Source organism: Aegilops tauschii, chromosome 3, assembly GCF_002575655.3.
Source record: "Aegilops tauschii subsp. strangulata cultivar AL8/78 chromosome 3, Aet v6.0, whole genome shotgun sequence".
Lineage (NCBI taxonomy): Eukaryota > Viridiplantae > Streptophyta > Magnoliopsida > Poales > Poaceae > Aegilops > Aegilops tauschii.
The window spans coordinates 535,970,293-535,989,480 of record NC_053037.3 but is presented as its reverse complement, the minus strand read 5'-3'; the positions used below and the strand labels follow the sequence as shown (position 1 = coordinate 535,989,480).

At 42.4% G+C, this 19,188-nt stretch overlaps 1 long non-coding RNA gene across 1 annotated transcript; it reads left to right on the top strand.

Moving 5' to 3' along the window:
- The first annotated feature begins 729 nt into the window (after nucleotides 1–729).
- Nucleotides 730–4,071, top strand: LOC120976935 (uncharacterized). The gene is made up of 2 exons (XR_005773607.3): nucleotides 730–1,841; nucleotides 2,078–4,071. It is a non-coding gene; the product is annotated as an uncharacterized lncRNA (long non-coding RNA).
- The last annotated feature ends 15,117 nt before the right edge of the window (nucleotides 4,072–19,188 follow it).

The following is a 19,188-nucleotide window of genomic DNA, read 5'->3' as shown; positions in this document are numbered from 1 at the left end:
TGGTTTGAGGACCGCGTTTATGTGCCAAATGATCAGGAGATCAGGAAGCTGATTTTGCAGGAGGCCCATGATTCGCCATATTCGATTCACCCAGGAAATACTAAAATGTACCTGGATTTGAAGGATAGTTTCTGGTGGACCGGAATGAAGAAGGATATTGTGGAGTATGTAGCAGTTTGTGATGTATGTCAGAGAGTGAAGACATCAGAAGCCAGCAGGATTGCTACAACCATTGCTGATACCCGAATGGAAGGGGACAAGCTAGGCATGGATTTTATCACGGGATTGCCCAGGACTCGTTCAGGCTATGACTCGATATGGGTTGTAGTCGATCGTTTGATGAAAGTAGCTCATTTCATCCCAGTGAAGACCACTTACACCAGTACTAAGTTGGCAAAGATATACATGGCCAGGATCGTATGTCTGCATGGAGTTCCGAGGACCATTGTATCAGATAGAGGACCCCAATTTACCTTAAAGTTTTGGAATCAGTTGCATGAAACTTTGGGAACCAGGCTAGAGTTCGGTACAGCTTTTCACCCGCAGACAGATGGACAAACTGAGAGAGTCAATCAGATTTTGGAGGACATGTTGAGAGCTTGTGCGCTAGATTACGGATCTAGTTGGGACGACAATTTGCCTTACGCAGAGTTCTCTTACAACAACAGTTATCAAGCCAGTTTGAAGATGGCCCCTTTCGAAGCATTGTACGGAAGGAGATGCAGGACACCGTTGTTGTGGGACGAAGTTGGAGACCGACAGTTGTTTGGACCAGATCTATCTATACCTATACCTACCTATACTAATTACAGACTCCCAAGAAATTACCATATTAATCAGTAATTATGAGCCGTTAATCTGATGGGACCAGATTATTACGGTGTAGATTGAGTTAATTTTTGCTCCGTTGCAAAAAAAATCCGAAGCCCACAATTTTTGCATCGGCTGAAAAAATGAATCCATCTAAAACACGATTAGTAATCCATCGATTATTCCCTCCCATAACTGAAGCAAATCTTTAAATTAAAAAAAACTAAAGCAATCTTTATCTCTTTCACGACAAAAAAAACTCTACATGCTCATAATACTATAGCCGTCTCCTTCCATAAAAACCAAAAGAAAAAATCAGTAGCGTCTTTCCTTCGGCCCCGAGCAGCCGCGCCGCCGAAGCTTGGGCACCCTGCCGCCACATCGACTCCTCCGCCGTCCGCCGTCCGGTGCGACGCCGGAGCATCCGTCGCATGCCGGCGAGCTCACCATCAAGCAGCAGCAGCCGCGCCGCCCTCCAACTTTGCCTTTTCCCCGTCCTTTCCTGCTCCTCTCTCACCTCTCTGTGCCTCGCCTCCACAGGGACAACGGGACGCCGCCGGCACGCGGAATGATGCCGCCCCAACTGGATCCACACCCTCCTCCATCGCCTGCTCTCTATCGTCCGTCCTCGCCTCGAATCGGTCGTGCCGGCAGCCGTCGTTGCCAGATCCTCGCGTCGCCGCCCGCTGAAAGATCCAGCCTCTCACCGTCGAGGGAGGTAGGAACGACGGAGCCGTGCATGTGTCGGCGCCCATGTGGTGCGTGCGGATCCACCGCCTTGCGGAGCGGCTGCAGGCCTGCAGCGCGCCCTGCCTCAAACAACACGCATGGGCGACGGCTGAGACGTCAGAGGAGCTTCAGCAGGATGTGGTGATCCAATAGTACTCCTTCCAATACAACACTAAACTATGCAAAGTGGCCCTTTCTTTCCCCTGCCCAGTTCCAATCTTTGATCCGTCCATGTCGAGGTAATGTGTACAGAGAACGAGGCTGCCGAGCCAAATTTGTTGAACGAGGCTGTCAAGTTTGAGGTAATATTACTGCTGGCCCATCACCTTCTTAAAACCGTTTTGTGTTTTTGGTGACGGTCGCCTCTGTATCAACTCAGCAGGAAAGTATCTACTCCCTCCGTCCCATAATATAAGAGCGTTTTTGACACTACACTAGTGTTAAAAACGCTCTTATATTATGGGACGGAGGGAGTATTTGTTAGTGTTATTTCTGCAATTTTGTACCGGGCAACTGATATATACGATGGTTGAAATAGGCCGATGGCGCATCTATTCACACCATGGACATTCATCGCCTGCTACTCATGCGCCCACTCTGAAGGCAAGCAAGTATGTATCTTAAGTACCATGCTGCAGTTAAGATTTAATCATATTAATATTATCTCTGATATCGTGGACACAACATAGATTTCACAAGCAAAACTATATCAAGCTAGATTTGTTGCACCTGCACTGCATGTTGATGAATTAGGCTCAACTAATTTTGCGTTTTTCCATCATGTTGAAAGTTGTCCCTGATGTACGTACATTATTAGCTATCATGGAAACGACAAATAGCTGATGTTTGGTAGTAATAGTTACTTCATGGTATGTTGCATATTCCTCTAAATTTGTGAGATTTGAGATAGTAGAAACAACACATCGTGATCTTCAGCCCTTGCCTGATGCTTCATTATTTTAGGACCATGCAATAAAATGGATTTAATTTCCAGTCTAAGTAGGATTATTAGTCATTTGATGTGGAAAGTTTTAGGATTTTAGTATATGTTTAGTTACGCTCTTACAGTTTATGCAAGCGAATTAACAGAAAGAAATTGCATGAACTATTCTTTTATTTCATAAATGTACAACTATTTTTCTATTGCGAAAAAAAACATTCCTGGCCCCAAGCGAGCCAGCACACAAATAAGACTGACTCCAAGCTTTTTTCAGAACTGAGTTAGTTTTCTTATCCGTAAGAGTATCTTAGGTTTTAAGTGACAATCTTTAAACTCTCTCTGCTTTATTAATTTACTTTTTTATAAATACCACGAAGATCAAAATTTGAAGAATTAAACCAATAAGTGTATTTAGTGAAGTCAGAGGTCTGTTTGGAATATTCTTAGTGCAAGTCTGACATGAAAGGACGGCTGTTTTTTTTCCATGGCTGAATGGTGCTTCATGAAGCAACAGTCATATTATCAATCGAAGTTGAAGCCTCTGTCTAATCTCCTTTTGTTGTAAAACATTATTTTGTAATATTCTTAACTTAATTAATGACCACTTCTATTATGCTACCATTTTATGCGCACCATGTTTTTAGATGCAATGGCCCACTAGAAACAGTTTACTATACATCAATTTCTGTTAAAGTTAGAAGGACGTCCCTACTATTTGTAATTTTATACACCATACATGTATGAAGTTTCTTATTTCTTATTTAACTCTTCTGTAGAAGATGTTATTCCTAAAGGTTGTTGCTGACACATAAAAAGCTCCTTAGTGATATGATCCTCTCCAGCACATCGCTTGATGGATCCAGAGGAGCAACCATCAGCTTATGAAAAAGGGCAAATAAATTGCCTGCTATTGTTCCTTACCAAGAGTAATTTCACCAGTGCCTAACTTAAAATTTGATCTGTTGCATCATGATAAGATCTCCATGATGTGCATAGGCATGATTATTTTTACATTGAATCGGTTTTCCTATCTTACATCCATGCATTCACATATTAGAAGGTAAATATGTTCCAGGCTCTTATCTACTTGCATGAATGTGAACTCTGTATCCAATGGTAAAGCAGGCCTTATCAGGTGACATGGGCGAGACCTTTCCACATATATGCTTCATTAGATATCACAGTATATATTTTGCCAGCATCTTTGTATTATTGATGCACAATATATTTCTATTCTAAATTCTTGACTTCATCAAATTTATATTGTAGGAAAAAGGATCATGGAATAGCACGCGAGGTGTATATTGTTGTTAGCATCTGCCTATTTTGATGCATTGTATTTGCATACATGTACCAAGATTTTTGTGAAATATACATTTTCCAGGAGAATGGATGATCGAGTAGCACTCAAGATGGCAAGGTGGTTGAGATTTACGAACTGGTGTATCTTGAGGACTCATGATGTATTTGTGCGTCGATACATGTAGATTTATGACTATTTCCATATCATCCACTGTATCTATCTATGTCTCCTTAACTTCAACATATTTACCTTGAATAATTATGGTTTAATACAGGTTCTTTCTCTATTAGTGATTTGATTTTTATTGGTTTACATCCCCTTGGTTCAAACATTATTATTCTCTACTTTAGAGGTTTATAGAACTAAATAACTTTCGAATGCCTAAAAGTACATAAATTTTGTTTTTTTTTACTAGGGAGAGAACATATTGATATATCAATGAAAAAAGTAAGTTTTGAAATACTCCCTCCGTTCCTAAATATAAGTCTTTGTAGAGATTCCACTAGGTGGACTACATACGGAGCAAAATGAATGAATCTACACTTAAAATGCATCTATATACATCCGTATGTGGTTCATAGTGGAAGATCTATAAAGACTTATATTTAGGAACGGAGGGAGTGTGTTATAGTACAATAGTACATCATGTGTAAACATGGGCTGGGGATAGAACTTTGGCCGATTCTCTCCCATCTCTTAAAGCTCTTCAATGATGCAGTTCACTTAGTAATATAAGGAACTATGAATGAGGAACTATTTGAAGGAATGTACTTCCTTTTAATCCTACGGTTGAGAAAAACATTGTGGTTCAAAATAATAATACTGCAACTTTCTCCTATATTGTTACTACATATTTCATTTCTAATATATAATACTTGCTTTGTGATTGTTTGTGTAAATGTGTGAATAAAAAAGTACTAGCCCGTGCAGGTGCACGGGTTGACGACTAGTTTGATTAAAGAGTCTGAAGAGAAGGTTAAGCTGATTCGCGATAGACTCAAGGTAGCCCAGTCCAGGCAGAAGAGCTACGCGGATTCTAAACGCAAGGAGACAGTTTACGAAGTTGGAGACAGAGTGTATCTTCGTGTATCACCACTCCGAGGAGTGAAGCGCTTTGGAGTTAAGGGAAAGTTAGCACCACGTTTTGTGGGACCATACAAAGTTTTGGAACGTATGGGAGAAGTTGCTTACAAGTTGGAATTGCGCGAAGGATTGTCAGGAGTTCACGATGTGTTCCACGTTTCTCAGTTGAAGAAGTGCCACGCAGAGATGGCTGATATCCCTCTGAGAGATACAGTGCCACTGGAAGCGATTCAGTTGGATACCGATTTGATCTACGAGGAGAAGCCAGTCAAGATTCTCGAATTTGCCAGCCGAGTTACACGCAGCAAAGTTATCAAGTTTTGCAAGGTTCAGTGGAGCCACCATACCGAAGCTGAAGCCACCTAGGAACGAGAGGAAGACCTACGGAAGGATCACCCTCACCTATTTTCTAGCCAACCCGAATCTCGAGGGCGAGATTCATCTTAAGGGGGTAGGTTTGTAACATCCCAAATTTTCAATTTGGAATGTTATGCATTAGATCATCAGTACATATCATATTTTATTGCATTTTGGCTTGATCCTAGAAATTCTACGCAACTCAAGGACCCACGGAGAGAGTTGGGAATTTTGTTATTTTCATATTTGAGTTTACTCGAATTTTGAAAAGAGGATCGTTTGATTTTAATTATTTTCTCTTCGAATATTTCTTTTATAAAAATAAAAGAGAGAGGATAAAATGACTTCCTCAAAATAAAGAAATATTGGAGATTTAATATTAAAATCAAATAAGAATTTTATTCGGAGTTTTATCGCTATTTTATTTGAATTAGGACAAATATGCGCTTTTCAAAATTGCATTAGAGTCCCAAATAAATGTTCACCTTGTCCGGTAGATTTTTAGAGGACGGGGAAAATTTATTTCAGGATTTTTGGAGTCCGTTTAGTATTTCTTTTATTTGTTTTTCTGCGCAGAATTATTTGAAAAAAAAGAACCGACCTAACCGGGCCGTGTCCGACCTGGACACTAGCCCGGCCGGCCCTTTAAAGCCGCGGAGGCCCGAGCCAGCGCCACCCCACCCGAAAACCCCGCGCGCCGCCGTCGCACCGCCCGCGCCTCCCCGCCCCGTCGCGCCGCCGTCGGCCGCCGCCTCGCCGCCACCGCCCAACCCCGCCGCTGGAGCCGCTGTCCCGCCGACCGCCGGAGGTAGCCACCGCCGCCGTCGGTTTTCGTGAGAAAACCGATCCGTTTTTTTTCGAAACCCTAGATCCTTTTTTTTATTTTAGATCGGTTTTTTTTTTGGTTTAGTTATTTAGCGAACGCCTGTTCGTACGTTCGTTTTAACGCACGGTTTTCACTCATTAACCGCAGACAGCGAACGTTCATTCGTTAGTCTGTTCGTCAGTTTTTCTTTTTCTCGGATTTTTCGCGATTATTTTCGATTGCGATTTCTTATCCGATTTTCGTTTTAGTTTATCTTTTCGCTCCTTTATCGGAATTAGGCGATTCAAGCGCCTAGAGTTTCGTCTCGAAGCCCTCTTTCTGTTTAATCAACTTAAACAAGTTTTTGCTACTGTAAAATTTGACTTTAGTCTAGATTAGTAATCGAAGCTTGTTTCTTTCGCAGTTTGAGTTTTGTTGCTTCGTTTGATTTGATTCTTTTTGCAAACCGGAGTTCTTAAGTTGAATTTTCTGGTTAGATCTCTTATTTGAGTTTTACCCGTGCTTCTAGTTGAGTGCTTATTGTATGCTTGTTTGTTTGCGATAGAGTATCCGGAGTGCGAAGCGTGCTACTACGAGTCTCTAGGTTTCACGGATCATCAGCAAGGCAAGTAACACTTTGATCATACCTCTTTACCACCCAGTTTTATTGCATTAGATCAATCCTCAAACAATTGCATGGTTAGGATCTGATTAAATTGTGGGTTTGGGAAGTAGATGAGGTAGTACCTATTCACCTGTTTCTTATCAAACCTATGGGAGTTACTTCTACGTTGCTTATATTGCTATGCTATGCTCGTAGACGTGGTTTGGGTTTGAGTGTATTCATGACAGATGTGAGTATTGTTAATTAATGGTTAACTTAAGGTGGCGACTTTAATACACATCTAGGTGGATTGAGGCACCTGGGGAACCCAGTGTTGCATGTATTTTTGGAAATCCCGAGGTACCGTGTGATTCTCCTATGGACTGCCACCCAGGCTCAAAGGGATCATAAGATTATTCATGCTAGAAACTTCTGTGTGCAGCCACATGCCATTATGGGCTCTGGCATAGTTGAGTAAGTTGTGGGAAACCTTTCCATGATGGGCTAGCAGATGTAGGGGATTGTAGGTGTACCGGCCTATCTATCGGTTAAGGGGACCTCTTCGGAAAGACTGTGTCTCGGTCATCCGTTTCTCAAACATTATGTAGTGCGAGAAATCCAACGGAGGAGATCGAGTATTGTGGGAAAAAGTGCGCAAACCTCTGCAGAGTGTACAAACTAATCATGGTTAGCTGTGTCCCCGGTTATGGACATCTTGAGTATCTAGTTCTTGGATTATCATGTGGATCTCATCACTCTTGATATAATTTGATTGGGTTTAATGATGATGCTTAATTGGGATTGAGTTGGGTGAACCTTCTCAATGTTTAACAACCACCATGATAGTTAAATAAAATTTATTTCTTTGTTGTAGGGAAAAATTGGCTTTCCGCAAAACATATTAACCATACAGCCTCCACCAGCCATATATGCATGTAGTGATAGCATTATTCTGTTCATTACTCTCTTGTGTTACATTGCCAGCATATTCCATGTGCTGACCTGTTTCGGGCTGCAACGTATCATGTTGCAGACTTTTCAGACGACGAGTAAGGAGCCATAGGTCGTTGTCTTTCACTCAGTGATGCCGTTGGAGTTGATGGACTCACTTTATCTTCCAAGCCTTCCGTTGTTATCGTTTTAGATGGCCTTAAGCCATATTTATTGTAATAAGTTCTCTTCTGAGACATTCGATGTAATAAGTGTGTGATTGCTACTCTGTTATAAATCCTCAAGTACTGTGCGTGTCAGCATTACCGATCCAGGGATGACACTGATGCACAGAGATCAGACTGTTTGAGGCCTGGTCGCTACAAAACCGGCGAAGAAAACCGGCGGCGCAAACTCCGGCGAGATCCACGGCGACGGGGCGTGCGGCGGCGGCAGCAGCGGCAGTCGCGGGTGGCGGCGCGGGCGGCGCGGGCGGCGGTGCGAGCGGCGGTGCGGGCGGCGGCGCGGTCGGCAGCAGCGCACGGCGGCTTGGCGGCACTAGGGTTAGGGTTCGGGCGGCGGCGGCTGGGTGTGCTGGGGCGGCGGCTCGGGCTGGCTTATAAAGGCTTGGCCGGAGGAGTCCGGCTCGGGCACGGCCCGTTAGGTCGGTTCGTTGTTTTTTTAAAACAGATTCCGCCGGAAAAATCCTAAATAAATAAAAAAATTTAAAAATGTCAAAAACAATTTTCACCGTCTAAATAAAATATTTAGAACAAAGTGAACATTTTCTTGGCCTAAAAAAATGGAATTTTGAAAAATGCATATTTTTCTAATTTAAATAAAATAGCAATAAAATCCAATTAAAATTATTTATTTGATTTTAACATTTTTCCTCCAATATTTCATTTATTTTGGAGAAGTCATATTATCTCCTCTCATATATTTTAATTTGAAAATATTTTTGGAGAGAAAAATAATTAAAACCAAAATGATCCCCATTTCACTATTTGAGAAAATTAAAATATGAAAATAAATAAATCCCCAACTCTCTCCGTGGATCCTTGAGTTGCTTAGGATTTTTAAGATCACACCCGAAATGCAAAATAAAATATGAATGCATATGATGTCCTATGTATAACATTCCAAATTGAAAACTTGGGATGTTACAAACCTACCCCCCTTAAGGTGAATCTCGCCCTCGAGATTCGGGTTGGCTAGAGAATAGGTGCTGGTGGTCTTTGCGTAGATCTTCCTCTCGTTCCCAAGTGGCTTCATCCTCGGTATGGTGGCTCAACTGAACTTTGCTAAATTTGATAACCTTGTTGCGCGTAACTCGGCTGGCAAACTCAAGAATCTTGATTGGTTTCTCCTCGCAGGTCAGATCACTATCCAACTGAATTGCTTCCAGGGGCACGGTATCTCTTAGAGGAATGTCGGTCATCTCAGCATGGCACTTCTTCAACTAGGAAACGTGAAACACATCATGAACTCCTGACAATCCTTCCGGTAACTCCAACTTGTAGGCTACCTCTCCCATACGTTCCAAAACTCGGTATGGTCCTAAAAATCTTGGGGCTAACTTTTCCTTAACTCCAAAGCGTTTAACTCCTCGCAGAGGTGACACACGAAGATAGGATCTGCCTCCGATTTCATAGACTACCCCCTTGTGTTTCGAGTCTGCATAACTCTTCTGCCTGGACTGAGCTACCTTCAGTCTATCTCGAATCAGCTTAACCTTCTCTTCTGACTCTTTAATCAAATCCGGTCCAAACAACTGACGGTCTCCAACTTCATCCCACATCAATGGTGTCCTGCACCTCCTTCCATACAGGGCTTCGAAAGGTGCCATCTTCAAACTATCCTGGTAGCTGTTGTTGTATGAAAACTCTGCGTAGGGCAAGTTATCATCCCAACTAGATCCATAATCTAGCGCACAAGCTCTCAACATGTCCTCCAGAATCTGATTGACTCTCTCGGTCTGTCCTTCTGTCTGCGGGTGAAAGGCTGTACTGAACTCTAGCCTGGTACCCAAAGTCTGGTGCAGCTGGTGCCAAAACTTTGAAGTAAACTGTGTTCCTCTATCTGATACGATGGTCCTCGGAACTCCGTGCAGACATACGATCCTGGTCATATATATCTTGGCCAACTTCGCACTCGTATAGGTGGTCTTCACTGAGATAAAGTGAGCTACTTTGGTCAGACGATCCACTACTACCCAAATAGAATCATATCCCGATCGGGTCCTGGGTAATCCGGTGATAAAATCCATGCCAAGCTTGTCCCACTTCCATTCGGGTATCGGCATAGGCTGCAGTAGTCCTGCTGGCTTCTGATGTTCTGCCTTCACTCTCTGACATACATCACATACGGCTACATACTCGGCAATATCCTTCTTCATACCAGTCCACCAGAAACGCTCCTTCAGATCCAAATACATCTTGGTGTTTCCGGGGTGTATCGAGTATGGCGAGTCATGAGCTTCCTGTAGTATCAACTTCCTGATCTCTGCATTATTGGGCACATAAACACGGTCCTCAAACCACTAGGGTGTCGTGCTCATCCTCACGAAAACCTTTGGCTTTTCCTTTGCTCATTCTCTCCTTTATCTCGGCAATTTCTTTGTCATCCTTCTGAGCTTCACGAATCTTTCCCAATAATGTTGACTGAACCTCCAATGCTGCAACAAAACCTCTAGGAACTATCTCCAAACGAAGCTCCCTGAGATCTTCTGCTAACCCCTTAGGCAATCCTCCGCTTACGAGGGTATTGGCATAACTCTTCCGGCTCAAAGCTTCTGCTACAACATTGGCCTTGCCTGGATGATAGTGCAACTTCATATCATAATCCTTTATAAGCTCCAACCATCTCCTTTGCCTGAGATTCAGCTCCTTCTGTGTGAAAATGTACTTCAAACTCTTATGATCCGTATACACATCACAACGGTTTCCAATAAGAAAATGTCTCCAGGTCTTGAGTGCATGCACTACGGCTGCTAACTCCAAATCATGCATGGCATAATTCAACTCATGCGGTCGAAGCTGTCGTGAGGCATATGAGACAACTCTTCCGTCTTGCATAAGTACTCCTCCAAGTCCTAAGCGAGAAGCGTCGCAATACACTTGGAAATCCTTGCGTATATCCGGCAGAATCAGCACTGGGGCTGTAACCAAACGTTTCTTCAACTCCTGGAAACTTGCTTCACATTCTTCTGTCCATTTGAACTTTGTGTCTTTCTTCAACAACGCTGTCATGGGCTTGGCAATCTTGGAAAAATTCTCAATGAATCTCCAATAGTATCTCGCGAGTCCAAGAAAACTGCGGATCTCTCCAACTGAGGTGGGTGCCAACCACTCAGTGACTGACTGAACCTTGGTAGGATCCACTGCTATACCTTCTCCTGATATAACATGTCCAAGAAATCCAACTTCCTTCAACCAAAACTCACATTTGCTGAACTTAGTGTATAACTGATGTTCCCTGAGCTTCTCGAGAACTAATCGCAAATGCTCCTTGTGTTCCTCTTCATTCTTTGAGTACACCAAGATATCATCAATGAACACCACAATAAACTTATCCAAGAACTCCATGAATACCTTATCCATCATGCTCATAAAATAGGCAGGGGCATTAGTCAATCCAAATGACATAACCGTGTACTCATATAACCCATACCGTGTGGTGAAAGTTGTCTTAGGTATATCATGTTCTCGGATCTTCAGCTGGTGGTATCCTGATTGTAGATCGATCTTGGAGAATACTTTAGCTCCTTGCAGCTGGTCAAACAAGTCATTGATCATCGGTAGTGGGTACTTGTTCTTGATCGTCACTTCATTCAACGCACGATAATCAACAACCATTCTCAAAGATCCATCCTTCTTCTCAACCAAGAGCACTGGGGCTCCCCACGGTGATGAACTTCGTCGAATGTAACCTTTCTCCAACAACTCCTTAATCTGCTTCTTAATCTCCTCCAGATCATTTGCGGGCATCCGGTATGGTCTCTTCGATATCGGTCCGGTGCCTGGCAATAACTCTATCAAAAACTCAATGTCTCAATCCGGCGGCATGCCTGGTAACTCCTCTGGAAATACATCTGGGTAATCCTTCACTATAGGCACTTCCTCCTGAACAACTCCTGAGAGGGGATTTACTTGGGTCATCCTCGGCGTATGCCTGGATAAATACTTGATCCTTTTTCCCTCCGGGTGGTGAGTAGAATTGACCTACTAGCACAGTCAATGTTTCCTCCATACTTCGATAGCCAATCCATTCCTAGTATCACATCCAATCCTTGTGACTCCAAAATTATTAGGTCTAAGGGAAAAACATGGCTACCAATGGTTAAGGGTAACCGATCGCACCATCGGCTAGCCATATACTCTGCACCTGGTGAGCTTACTAGCAAAGGTGTCCTAAGGGCTACGGTGGGTAACTTAAACTTGTCCACAAATCCCCTTGAAATGTATGAATGCGATGCACCAGTATCAAATAGAACAAGAGCGGTAAATGACTTAACCAAAAACTTACCGATAACTGCATCTGGCTGCTCTTCAACCTCCTCCACGTTAACGTGGTTTACTTGTCCCATGTTGAAAGGGTTGGGCTTCTTCCCAGAGCTTCCATTTCCATTCTTCAACTCAGGACAATCATTGGCGTAGTGCCCAGTCTTCCCGCACTTGAAACAGGTAATGTGACTTTGATCCTTCTTGGCGGGTGTGGCTGGGTTAGAGCGGTTCTGATTGTTGCTTGATCCATTCCCGTTTCCATTCTTGGGGCCACTGTGGTTATGTGAACTTCCTCCATTATGAGTGTGGCCTCCATGGTTATGGGTATATCCTCCCGAATTCGGGGTAAAACGAGGCTTCTGCTGAGCTCCTGAATTGTACTTCCCTTGTCCATACTTCCTTTTGAGGCTCTCAATCTGCTGTTGCTTCCCTTCAATCATAAGAGCCCTGGCTACCAACTCCTGGTAGTTAGCGAATGTCGCTACCATCAACTGCATGCTCATCTCATCATTCAACCCTTCCATAAACTTCTCCTGCTTCGCGGCATCTGTGGCCACATCATCTGGGGCATAGTGAGCTAACTTACTGAACTCATCCACGTACTGCCCCATAGTACGATTTCCTTGGCGTAAGTTGCGAAACTCACGCTTCTTCATGTTCATTGCTCCAGTTGAGATATGTGCAGTGCGGAATGCTTGCTGAAACTGATCCCAGGTGATATTGGCTATAGGGAAAGTGGCTGTGTAATTCTTCCACCATGAGGCTGCTGGTCCATCCAACTGATGTGCGGCAAAATGCACCTTCTCTGCATCTGTGCAACCTGTTGTGGTCAACTCCCTTCCAATCCTTCGTAGCCAGTCATCAACAACTATTGGTTCGATGCTACTAGAAAACACCGGCGACTGCAACCTCAGAAAACGGGCTAAGTTGTCAACTGGTGGTGGTGGCGGTGGGTTGTTGTTGTTGTTGCCTTGGTTCTGGACTAATATCTACATCAAGGCATTCTGCTGCTGGATCAACTGGATGATCTCCGGTGGGAAAACAAATCTGGTGTCACGTCTCGGAGGCATCTGATGGGTTTAGAGGGGGGAGATTAGAATAGAATGAGGTCTAATGAGAAGGCACTACCCATATGCACATGAGACAAACACAATCATATCACACCAAATCAATTCAAGCAAGGGCATACAATCGGTCTAGAACTATCGTTACAAAAGTGCTCGGACTACTACTATATACATGGGGGAATATTACTAATCATATGGTGGTCATCTAGAAATTTTGATCGGTGGAAGACTCCATGATATCCGCTCCAGCTTCGTCTTCATAATCATCATCACTACCATCAGGGTCGGAGTCGCTGTCGTCGATGATGATGTAGACTTCAGCACGAATTTCCTTGGGTTTGTTGTCTTCTCCTCCTGGCGCGGGGTCTCCCATGAATACTCCTAGCTTCCTTGTCAGGTCGTCATTCTTCTCCACAAGTATTGCGATTTCCTCCTCGTATCCATCGCGTGTACTTGAGTTCCTCTTCTAGCTCCATGTTCCTGGTCATCGCCTTCTTCAAATCTATCATGCTTGCGCACATCTAGTTCTCCTGTCGACGAATGTGCTGGTTTAACTCCTGGATGAAAGCTGCAATGGACATGTCCCTCCTGGTGTTGATCATCTCCCATTGCTCATCTCGGCGCCCACATATCTGGTAGATAGTGTCCTTAAGCTCATTGTGATATACTTCGCCGATGCGTCCCACGGTGATGTGGGCTGCCATGCTCTTTCCTAGACTCCAGGTTGGTGCATCAAAGGAAAATTCTATGGGCCCAGTGACTGGCATGAACGTCCTTCCTGGAACTTGAACTCGAATCATCCATCGCTCCTCTTCTGGTAAAGTGGCGGTGTAGGTCCCGGTGAAGCTTGGTATTCCGATATTCAGGTGCCTAGTGACTTCCTTCAAGTGTCGTCCAAAGGGTGTGTCTTCATCCAGTTGTGCAAACTTGTTCCTTGAGTCCGCCATCCTAAAGAGTAGAAAAATGGGGAGGAGTCAGAAATGAGTAGAGAAGAGTGACCTATGGTTCATCTTAGTGGTCGTGTCCTACATTCAGCGTGTGCTCTGATACCATCATGTAGCGATCCGACCTCACACAGTCAAATCTCTATGTTCAGTGTCATCCCTGAATCACTAATGCTGACACACATAGTACTTGAAGGATTTATAACAAAGTAGCAATCACACACTTGTTACATCGATAGTCTTAAGAGAGAACTTATTACAGTAAATATGGCTTAAGGCCATCTAAATAAGATAACAGCGGAAGGCTTGGAAGATAAAGTGAGTCCATCAACTCCAACGGCATAGCTGAGTGCATGACAAATGACCTAGCGCACCTTACTCTTCATAAAAGTCTGCAACATGATATGTTGCAGCCCGAAATGGGTCAGCACATGGAATATGCTGGCAATATAACACAGTAGAGCAATGAACAGATAAATGCTATCACTACATGCATATATGGCTGGTGGAGGCTCTATGGTTACAATGTTTTTGCGAAATTCCAATTTTTCCCTACCACAAAGGAATATATTTTATTTAACTATCATGGTAGTTGAAACATTGAGAATGGTACCCCCATCTCAATCCTAATTAAAAATGTTCATTAACAACCCAACAAATTAATTTAGAGTGATGAGATCAAATCAATAATTCAAGTACCAGATACTCAAGATGTCCATAACCGGGGACTCGGCTAACCATGATTAGTTTATACACTCTACAAAGGTTTGCGCACTTTTCCCCACATGACTCGATCTCCTCTGTTGGATTTCTCACACTACATGGTGTTTGAGAAACGGATGACCGAGACACAGTCTTTCAGAAGCAATAGCTCTAACCCTGGGTAGACAGCACCAACCTACATCCCCTACATCTGCTAGCCTACCACTGGAAGAGGTCATGCAACATACTCAACTATGCTAGAGCCCATAATAGCTTGTGGCTGCACACGGAAGTTTCTAGCATGAATAATCTTATGATCCCTTTGAGCCTGGGTGGCAGACCATAGGAGGATCACACGGTATAACCCCGGGATCTCCTAGGACAACACTGGTATTACCCCAGGTGCCCAAACCAACAATCCACCCAGATGTGTGTTAAAGTTGCCACCTTAAGTTGAACCATTAGGTAAACAATCTCACATCTGTCATGGATACACTCAAACCCAATCCACGTCTACGAGCATAGCATAGTAATATAAGCATAACGTAGAAGTAACTCCCAAGGGCTTGATAATAAAACAGGTGATAGGTTCTACCTCATCATCTACTTCCCAATACCCACAAGTTAATCACAACCTAATCATGCAGTGTTTGAGGATTGTAACTAATGCATAAAAACTGGGTATGAAAAGGGAATGATCAATGTGTTACTTGCCTTGCTGACGATCCGCAAACCCTAGAGACTCGTAGTAGCACGCTTCGCACTCCGGGAATTCTATCGCAAACAAACAATAGCATACATAATCAATCAAGCAAAGATGCATGGGTAAAACTCAAATAAGAAGATCGAATCTGAAAACTCAACTGAAGAGATCCGATTTGCAAAAAGAATCAAGCGAATCGGAGCTACGGAACTGAAGCTACGGTCAAAAGGACTTCGAAATCAAATCTGCTTGAAACCAAATTTTAATTTGTCAAAATCATATTCAAATTGATTAAACAGAAAGAGGGGTTCGAGACGAAGATTTTGGTGTTGGTTTCACTGGATTTGGACTAACGGTTAAGAAACGGCGAGGGTCTGAAGATCAGGGGCTAATCTGCGATAAAAAAATCGCGGATAGGTCCGTGGCCAAAATTAAAAATAAAAAGAAAAGACTAACGAACGAACGTTCGCTAACAGAACCAATCTACGAAAATCGTTCACTAACAGATCTAAACGAACGAACGAACATTCGTTAAATAAACTAAACCGAAATAAAACCCGATCTAAAAAAAGATCTAGGGTTTTTTACCGAAAATAAAACCGACGTAAACCGGCGGCGCGAACTCCGGCGGGATCCGCGGCGGACGGCAGCGAGGCGTGCAGCGGCGGTGGCAGTGGCAGTCACGGGTGGCGGCGGCGGCGGGAGGCGGCGCGGGCGGTGGTGCGGGCGGCGGCAGCGCGCGGCGGCGGCGGCTTGGCGGCGCTAGGGTTAGGGTTCGGGCGGCGGCGGCTGGGTGGGCTGGGGCGGCGGCTCGGGCCGGCTTATAAAGGCCTGGCCGGAGGAGTCCGGCTCGGGCATGGCCCGTTAGCTCGGTTTGTTGTTTTTTTTTAAACAGATTCCGCCGGAAAAATCCTAAATAATTAAAAAAATCTAAAAATGCCAAAAACAATTTTCACCGTCTAAATAAAATATTTAGAACAAAGTGAACATTTTCTTGGCCTAAAAATGCAATTTTGAAAAATGCATATTTTTCTAATTCAAATAAAATAGCAATAAAATCCAAATAAAATTATTTATTTGATTTTAACATTTTTCCTCCAATATTTCATTTATTTTGGAGAAGTCATATTATCTCCTCTCATATATTTTAATTTGAAAATATGTTTGGAGAGAAAAATAATTAAAACCAAAATGATCCCCGTTTCAATATTTGAGAAAATTCAAATATGAAAATAAATAAATCCCCAACTCTCTCTGTGGGTCCTTGAGTTGCTTAGGATTTTTAGGATCACACCAGAAATATAAAATAAAATATGAATGCATATGATGTCCTATGTATAACATTCCAAATTGAAAACTTGGGATGTTACACCACAATTAGCTACCCCTCAACCTACTGCACCTATTGAAAATATTGAATATGAAATTCCTTCGGGTATGATAGAACAACTGCTAGCTAATCCATATGTAGGAGATGGAACCGAACATCCTGATATGCACTTGATATATGTGGAACAAATTTGTGGATTGTTTAAGCTTGTAGGTTTACCCGGAGATGAAGTTAAGAAGAAGGTTTTCCCATTATCTTTGAAGGGAAAAGCATTGGCATGGTATAGGCTATGCGATGATATTGGATCTTGGAATTGGAATCGATTGAAATTGGAGTTTCACCAAAAAAATTATCCTATGCATCTAGTTCATCGTGATCGGAATTACATATATAATTTTTGGCCTCGTGAAGGAGAAAGTATCGCTCTAGCTTGGGGGAGGCTTAAGTCAATGTTATATTCATGCCCCAATCATGAGCTCTCAAGAGAAATTATTATTCAGAATTTTTATGCTCAGCTTTCTCGTGATGATCAATCCATGCTCGATACTTCTTGTACTGGTTCTTTTATGAAGAAGACTATTGAATTCCGGTGGGATCTTTTGGAAAGAATGAAACGTAACTCTGAAGACTGGGAACTCGACGAAGGTAAAGAGTCAGGTATGTAGCTTAAGTATGATTGTGTTAAATCTTTTATGAATATCGATGCTTTTCAGAAGTTTAGCACTAAATATGGACTTGACTCTGAGATAGTAACTTCTTTTTGTGAATCTTTTGCTACTCATGTTGATCTCCCTAAGGAGAAGTGGTTTAAATATCACCCACCTATTAAAGAAGAAATTAAAGAACCAGAACTAGCTAAAGAAGAAACTATACTTTATAATGTTGATCCAGTTGTTCCTACTGCTTACATTGAGAAACCACCTTTCCCTGTTAGAATAAAGGAACATGCTAAAGTTTCAACTGTGGTTAACAAAAATTATATTAGAACACCCAAACCTGATGAACAAATCAAAGTAGAACCTTGTGCTGCTATGGTTAAGGATCTCTTGGAAGAAAATGTTGATGGGCATGTTATTTACTTCTGTAATGTAAGCTACTAGAATTGCCAAACCCGATAGAACGGATAATCATAGACCCGTTGTTGGCATGCCCGTTGTCTCAGTTAAAATAGGAGATCACTGTTATCATGGTTTATGTGACATAGGTGCTAGCGTGAGTGCTATTCCCTATACCTTATATCAAGAATTTATGAATGGCGTAGCACCCGCAGAGATAGAAGACATTGATGTTACTATTAAACTTGCTAATAGAGATACTATATCACCAATCGGGATTGTTAGAGATGTTCAAGTCTTGTGTGGGAAAATAAAATACCCTACTGATTTTCTTGTTATTGGTTCCCCACAAGATGAGTTTTGTCCCATTATCTTTGGTAGACCTTTCTTGAACACCATTAATGCTAAAATAGATTGTGAGAAACAAATTGTCGGTGTTAGCTTTGGTGATGAATCTCATGAGTTTAATTTTTCCAAGTTTAGTTGAAAGCTTCATGAAAAAGAATTGCCTAGTAAGGATGAAATAATTGGTCTTGCTTCTATTGTTGTGCCTCCTACTGATCCTCTAGAACAATATCTGCTAGACCATGAAAATGATTTACATATGCATGAAAGAAATGAAATAGATAAGATTTTCTTTGAACAATGTCCTCTGCTTGAACACAATTTGCCTATTGAAACTCTAGGAGGTCCTCCTCCACCTAAAGGTAATCCTATGTTTGAACTAAAACAATTGCCAGACACTTTGAAATATGCTTATCTTGATGAGAAGAAGATACATCATGTTACTATTAGTGCTAACCTTTCAGAACATGAAGAAGAAAGATTGTTGAAAGTTCTGAGGAAGCACCGAGCTGCTATTGGATATACTCTTGATGATTTGAAGGGCATTATTCCCACTCTATGTTAGCACAATATTAATATGGAACCTGATGCTAAACCCGTTGTCGATCACCAACGTCAGTTAAATCCGAAGATGAAAGAAGTAGTAAGAACGGAAATATTAAAAATTCTGGAAGCGGGTATAATCTATCCTATAGCTGATAGTAGATGGGTAAGTCATGTTCATTATGTCCCTAAGAAAGGAGGTATCACTGTTGTTCCTAATGATAAGAATGAACTTATTCCACAAAGAATTGTTACACGCTATAGAATGGTAATTGATTTTAGAAAATTAAATAAAGCAACTAGAAAAGATCATTACCCTCTGCCTTGATGGATACTCTGGTTTTTCACAAATACCTATTTCTCAACCTGATCAAGAAAAGACCACTTTTACTTGTCCCTTTGTAACTTATGCTTATAGACATATGCCTTTTTG